General features: G+C 45.1%; 1 pseudogene across 1 annotated transcript; it reads right to left on the bottom strand.

Moving 5' to 3' along the window:
- Window positions 1-995: 995 nt before the first annotated feature.
- Window positions 996-2,595, bottom strand: LOC308522006 (protein Mdm4-like; annotated as a pseudogene). Its single transcript has 2 exons — window positions 2,300-2,595; window positions 996-1,580 (listed from the first exon to the last, which is right to left on the bottom strand). The product of its transcript is annotated as a protein Mdm4-like (transcript).
- Between the last annotated feature and the right edge of the window lie 4,972 nt (window positions 2,596-7,567).

Genomic DNA, 7,567 nt, shown 5'->3' with positions numbered 1-7,567 from the left:
ACCATATTTATGCTTTAGAAACAAGGCACCAAATTTGGATCCAGACTGTCCAGGTTGCCTCTTGAAACTTCCGTTGTCCTGGTTTTCACTGAGGTTTTCCTTCAATACAACAATTTGCCCCAATTAAAATGGGGGAGCATAACAAAACCCAGAAAGACTTAGTTTATCCATTCTCTCTGTCCACCCACACTGTCAATGAGTGACTCTACAGAGTGACAAAGAGTTGGGCAGAAGGATGGCAAAAGGCTGTGCAGAAGAAAGATCTATGTGTAGGTTATCCTCCACTTGCTGCTTCAGATCCATTCTCTCTGTCTTCCCCATCCTGCCTGGTGTCAGGTGGGCACTAGACCAATGGGGGGGGGCACCCCACAAGCCATACAGATGTCCAACCGCTATGCTGCACATCTAAACCAACACAATATTGAATGTCAACTGCAATTTAATTAACAATATAAAAATCCCCAACAGAAAATAAGAGTAAGGACTAAAATTAACTAAAGAAATGATTGATCTTCAAGTAGTTTGGTAAATAAATGAATGACTGTATTTTTGTTTTTACTGGTAGTTGCTTCCTCCCAGATCCTCATCTTTGAAGGGAGAATAAAATTATTAACGTATCTCTTTGTGTTAATGGAGCCCCCACATTAATCATCTAGTTCTAAAGAATTCATTCTCAATTTCCATGTGAGTTTTGAAACAAAAATATTCTGGAATAAAAATGTTTATATGAATAAGTGAACAGATACAATGATTCACACTGGGTAGAGATACCCAATACTGATGTTTTGATACATGATCTGACCCTGCTAATATTTCCTTAATTCACTGATTCAGTTAGACCCGTGGTTGGCAAACTGCGGCTCGCGAGCCACATACGGCTCTTTGGCCCCTTGAGTGTGGCTCTTCCTAAGCCTTAGGAGTACCCTAATTAAGTTAATAACAGTGTACCTACCTATATAGTTTAAGTTTAAAAAATTTGGCTCTCAGAAGAAATTTCAATTGTTGTACTGTTGATATTTGGCTCTGTTGACTAATGAGTTTGCCGACCACTGATAGACCATTAAAACCTTCATAACCAACTGAATCTCTTTCTTGCAAATAGGGCATGAAGCCCCAGCCTTCTTTAATTTCTGGTACAGTGAAAACAAGTGACAAGATGGCTTGTCCTCCCACGAATAATGTCCCTGTCTCTTGGTCTTTTCTCACATAGAGGACATGGCTTCGGGAGATTCCAGCAATCTTCCATGTTTTCTAGAACTGTTCTCTGTTTCGAGAGGTTAGCTGACTGTTCTCCTCTTGCTTGCTATGATCGCTTGGCTTTCAGACCTGTGTGCCAAATCCAAGCATTCCACCGCGTTGCAGGGATGAGAGTGTTTGGGGTTTCCTTCCCTTCTATACATCTTGACGTTTTAACAACTGGACCTGAGCTGGTTCTTCGGCAATCAGGGTCATCGATTCCTTCATGCTCCTTCTCTTCCCCTGCAGCAGTGATATCAGACGTGGAGAGAGAATAGGTTAACTTAGAACAATCTGAACACCAATATTTCCTTGAGGCCCAACAACAAACACAGTGCCTCTTGCTTGGTGTTAAAGTAAATTTCGTGCACTTAGTACACTGTCACTCATCCTCAGAGCAAAAGTGCCAGTGTTGCTCAGAGAGGAATCATTCCCATGCCAAGCCTCGGGGGAAGAGGACGTCAGTCACCCAACATCTGTTTTTCACAGCCTTTTTCTTTTCTGTAGTGTCTGAAAAAATTCCAAACAGGCTAAGGTTGTTCACTAGTCCCATTTTGCTTCATCTCTTATGTCCTCTCAAGTGGAACAGCTTAAATTACCCAATTTTCAGTCTTTTGAACTCATCAGCTCAGCTTTCTGATGTTGACACATTATAATTGCTTGAACATAATGTGAACAAAACGCAAGCAAAACGTAAAATGCAATTGAACGAGACCCACTGTTAGATGCTGGGCTGTGTCTGTACCACTGTGCAAAGGAATTCGCTAACCAGGATGAGAGATGGACAGGGTTCTTGTCTTGCGGACTAGGGAACTGAGCTTTTTGTTGTTGTCTGAGTTTTTAGTAAAATGCTTCTCTCCCACCCTTGGCTGTAGTGGCTTTGACATTTCAAAAGAACATCTGGAGGTGCAGGAATAGGTGAAAGAAAAGTTACACACGGGCAGGTAGAGACGATCTTCAGCCTTATTTTGTAGAATCACTAAGTACATGTCAACCTACCACCACCTAGAAGTAATTTGTTTTTAATGATAAACTGACAGACCCTTCAGCACCTCATGCTCACAGGTAGAGCAGTGTTTCTCCTCGGTATTCAAGGGGAACACCCAGGCCTACATTGAACAGCAGGCATCCAAACTGCAGGGTGTGGTTTTTCTTTTCTCCACAAGTTGGCAGGCGGCACTGCCGTTCTGAGAAGGGGTTTCTCAGGGCCTGGCTTGACCGGCTGCAGCAGAGGCCTGGGGACAGCCCGCTCTGCAAGGAAGGTCCTGGCTGAGCAGGGCCAGCGAGGTGGGCTCCAGTGAGCAGCAGGCTCTGGGATGGGTGTAGTGTGGCAGGCAGGACACGGTCCCAAGGGCACATTACAGATTGGAGATGGCTTCTGAGAACAGCAATTCACACCAGAAAGGGCCAGGAGCGCTGATCTGGGAAATTGGGAAGAGAAGGGTTTCCCAAGGCCACACAGTAGGCCAGCATCACAAGGACACTGTCCTCCAGCAGCCAGGCCCGGAGCATCTGCCAAGGAAAAGACAGAGCCAGTCCTACAGGGACTGATACCAGAGCGGTGAATTAGATACAAGAACCAGAAGAGACTTACTTGCAGGACTGGGTGAAAAATGGGCACTGGGCTCAGAAGTGGATCCTGGTACTAACAGGGCACATGAGGGCAGAGGCGGGAAAGCTAACAATGCAAAAGACAGAGCTTCCATTTAAACAATAAAGAATTAAAAAAAAAAAAAAAAAGACAGAGCTTCCAAATAGAGCTCGTTGCTTCTGCTATTTAAAATCTGATTTGATCCTGAAAGTGAAGGGCTGTGTCTTTGGATTTGCAGAAACTTCTTTCTTGGGGCTTAACCAAAATTCAGTTCCCTGAACATGCCTATGACACGCAGTATGAGTCAGGACTCTTAGAGGAAAGTGACAGAAAACCAATTCAAGTTAGCTTTAGGCAACCACAAATGAAAGGACTTTACTGGTCCATGTGTTTAACTGGAAAACACAGGGTAGACCCAGCCGCTATAAACACAGTTGAATCCAGGGGCTTAAATACTGTCCCTTCAGCTCTTCTCCATCTTTCATTTCTACTTGTCTACCCAGTGATGGGCTGAGAAATGTTTTTAACAAACTGGGTCTCTGAAGAAAACAAATGTATGCATGTACACACATAAGCTAATAGAAAGGATGTGTAGCACAAGTTATTACTACTAATCCTATACAATAAAAGGCTAATATGCAAATTGTCCTACTGGGAGTTGGATTGCTCGCTATGACGTGCACTGACCACCAGGGGGCTGTGCAAAACATGGCAGGTGACCAGTGGCAGCAGGGCACTGAGGGAGTGAGGGAAGGAGGGGGCGGGGAGGCTGGGAGGTGAAGAATCTGATCAGCCCTGATTGCCAGCCTGGCCTAGGGATCCTACCCGTGCACGAATTTCGATATAAAAGCCTAAGCGTCTGACCAGTAGCTATGATGCGCAATGACCACCAGGGGGCAGACGCTTCAACTGGTAGTTATGACCCACACTGACCACTAGGGGGCAGAAACTCAACACAGGAGCTACGGAGCTGTGGTGACTTGGCAGATGTGGTTCTCAGGTGACGCACCCAAAGAAAATAAAGAAACTAGAATTCTCTCTTTCTCTCTCTCCCTCCATCTCTCTCTTTCCCCCCTTGACCTTATTTGAAGACAGAATGAGGAGGTCAGGCTCTTATTTGAACCCAATCATGCTGGCACTCTGATCTCAGACTTCTAGTCTCTAGAACCATGAGAAAAAAAATGCCTGTTATGGTATCCTGGCTTATATAATAAAAGGCTAATATGCAAATAAACTGAACAACAGAACGACTGGTCGCTATGATGTGCACTGACCACCAGGGGGCAGATGCTCAATGCAGGAGCTGATGGTCAGTGGGCTCCCACACGGAAAGCACCACTTAGCCAGAAGCCAGGCTTATGGCTAGCAAGTGCAGCAGTGGTGGCAGGAGCCTCTTCCGCCTCCGCGGCAGCACTAAGAACGTCTGACTTGGGGGGCCTAAGCCATCAGTCGGACATCCCCTGAGGTCTCCCAGACTGCAAGAAGGCACAGGCTGGGCTCAGGGACTCCCCAGAATGCACGAATTTCATGCAACAGGCCTCTAGTTTTGTTATAATGCCCTGGGCAGACTAAGATAAGGCCCTAGCCCCCAGTGTGGCTATATCTGGAGATAAGGTCCATATGGAAGTAATTAAGGTTAAAAGAGGTTCTAAGGGTGGGTCCCTAGATAAATTTGATGGTTTTACAAGAAGATTTCTCTCTCCCTCCCTCCCTCTTTTCCTTCCTCTCTCCCTCCCTTTCCTCCTGCCTCTTTCTTTTTCTGTGTGCACACTCAGAGGCCATGTGAGCACACGGCCAGATGAAGGCTGCCTACAAACCAAGAGAAGAGAATTCATGATAAAACCTAGCTTGCTGGCATGTTGATCTGGACTTCTCAGTCTCTATAACTTTGAGAAATAAATGTCCACTGTTTAAAACACTCAGTCTACGGTATTTTGTTATGGCAGCTGAGCTGACTAATATGGGCAAGAAAGATGAAAGTGAAATAATTACACATGTGGGAACTTCCCTCTTTTTGCAAAGACTTACTTTTTTGCTGAATGAGATTGTAGTTTCTGAGAGCTAGAATATTTCCTCATTTCTTTGTGCTATTTATAACGTAACGTCTTTAGCCATGATATATTTTTATCTTTAATCTGCATAAAATTTTCTCTATAATTGTTAAATTTAGAGACAGGATTAATGAACTATGCCTTGTAGTCCTGATTTGGTTGACTGCTTCTTTTGGTCCTTTAATCTGGTATGTTGACATTGTGGTCAATATAAACACCCCAAATTTTTTCATGAGACCTGCTCTTACAGTGTTTTTCTCATTATCTGGATTTGAAAAAACTGACCGTTTTCTGCTCTGATGTGGAAATTTACATTTCTATTCTCAGTTATTTATTTCAACCCACTTTAGCAATCAATTGAGATAGTTTAATATTTTGATTCTGCTATCTGGCATATTATTTATTCCCACCAGCTTTATTTTGCTTTTGCTATTACAATTCTTTAGGCTTTTCATGTCTTCATTCATTGTTAAGCAATTTTTTTAATAGGACAGATTCCTTTGAAATACTACTAGGAGCTTTTTTTCACATTGCCATCTATCCACAAAGTAATTCTCTTTTATAATAATTATGCAAACCATTACAAATCCACTCCATGCCCCATTACTGTGCATAAGCTTTGTTTTGTGCATAAAGACATCAGGTGGGACCAATGTTATAAGCCAATTAGATTTAATTCTTTGACCAATAGTCTAGACCAGCAGTGGGCAAACTACGGCCCGTGGGCCGCATGCGGCCCGTTTGAAATGAATAAAATTAAAAAAAAAAGACCGTACCCTTTTATGTAATGACTAGAGGCCTGGTGCACAAAAATTTGTGCACTGGGGGGAGGGTGGGGGGCCCTAAGCCCGGCCTGTGCCCTCTCGCAGTCTGGGACCCCTCGGGAGATAACGACCTGCTGGCTTAGGCCTGCTCCCGGGTGGCAGAGGGCAGGCCCAATCCCTAGGTGCAGCCCCTGGTCAGGCTCAGAGCAGGGCCGATTGGGGAGTTGGGGCGCTGCCCCCTGTCATGCACAGAGCAGGGCAGATTGGGAGGTTGCGATGCCACCCTCAGTCACGCTCAGGGTAGGGCCCATTGGGGGGTTGGGGCACTGTCCCCTGTCACACTCAAGGCAGGGTCGATGGGGAGGTTGCGGCGCCACCCCCTGTCACGCACAGAGCAGGGCCAATCGGGGGGTTGGGGCGCTGCCCCCGTCACACACAGAGCAGGGCCCATCAGGGGGTTGGGGCACCGCCCTCTATCACCCAAGAGCTGGGCTGATCAGGGGGTTGGGGCCCCGCCCCCTGTCATACACAGAGCCGCAGGGCGATCAGGGGGTTTGGGCGCTGCCCCCTGCCACGCTGATCCCGGTGCCGGGAGGCATATTACCCTTTTACTATATAGGGTAGAGGCCTGGTGCATGGGTGGGGCTGGCTGGTTTGCCCTGAAGGGTGTCCTGGATCAGGGTGGGGGTCCCCACTGGGGTGCCTGGCCAGTCTGGGTGAGGGGCTGAGGGCTGTTTTCAGGCTGGGAGTGACTGAAGTTCCCAACCGCTCCTTTTTTTCTTTTATTCTGGGCCAGCTTTACCTTGAGGCTTGGCTCCAGCTCTTAGGCCTCCGTGCTGAAAGTAGGTTTCTGGCCTTTGCTTACAATGTTGCGAATCTGCTGGCTAAAGTCTGGTGGTATTTGTTACAATGTTTCTTAAACTGCCCGCTCAGAGGCCTGCAGCCCCAGGCGGGGAACGTTGGTTTCCTCCTTCACTGAGGCAAGCAAGCCTCATGTTAGTTTCAAGCTGCCTGGCTGGCGGCCGCCATCTTGGCTGACAGTTAATTTGCATGTCTCGCTGATTAGCCAATGAAAAGGGTAGCGGTCGTATGCCAATTACCATGTTTCTCTTTTATTAGTGTAGATGTTTACTTTGAATTTATATTAGTTCACACAAACACTCCATCCATGCTTTTGTTCCGGCCCTCCGGTCCAGTTTAAGAACCCATTGTGGCCGAGTCAAAAAGTTTGTCCACACCTGGTCTAGACTCTAGAAGAACTATTATGCAATTTTATATAATTATAATTTTGTTTCTTATAAGAAACAAACAGGATTAGCAATATATGATGCTTGTAAAGTAGGTCTTTAAACCCCTTTCCAGAAGATAAAAATCTATATGTTGCAAAATGGAAGACACCATATAATGATTGCCAAATTTCTATGAAAAATTCTTTTGTCTAGAAGTTAACCTATTTTGAGTTTAATAAAGCGTGGTGAAAGGCCTGCCCACTAAAGATGTCTAAGACAAGTTGACAATAGGTGGTGATGTCGCCACAGCTAATCCTTTCTGCCCTAGGACTCTTAATAAAAGGGTTAAACACCTCCCTTCCTGTGGCAATCACTGGACCATGCCCATGGAGTTCTCGTGTGTTTGTATGTGTAAAGGGTTGTTGTTGGGAATGGGTTGGAAGTGGTTTCCTGGATTGCATGCACATTTCAATGAAAAATTCATTTGTAGTAAAAATGTTTCAAAATAATATGAATCATATCTGTTACTGTTAACATTATCTTAGAGAGAAAAAGAGGATAGTTGAAAAATTATTTATTCAAGAAAAATAAAAGGGCAACCTTGATTTCTGAAATGATTTAATTGATTTTAAAAAGAATTGAACTTGGCATAGCCATGGGGCAAAATGGGATTTAAGGATATCCCTCATTTTGACA

The sequence above is a fragment of the Myotis nattereri genome, assembly GCF_964212035.1.
Source record: "Myotis nattereri genome assembly, chromosome: 7".
Taxonomy (NCBI): Eukaryota; Metazoa; Chordata; class Mammalia; order Chiroptera; family Vespertilionidae; genus Myotis; species Myotis nattereri.
The sequence above is the reverse complement of the archived record's forward strand: the minus strand, read 5'-3'. Positions and strand labels throughout refer to the sequence as shown.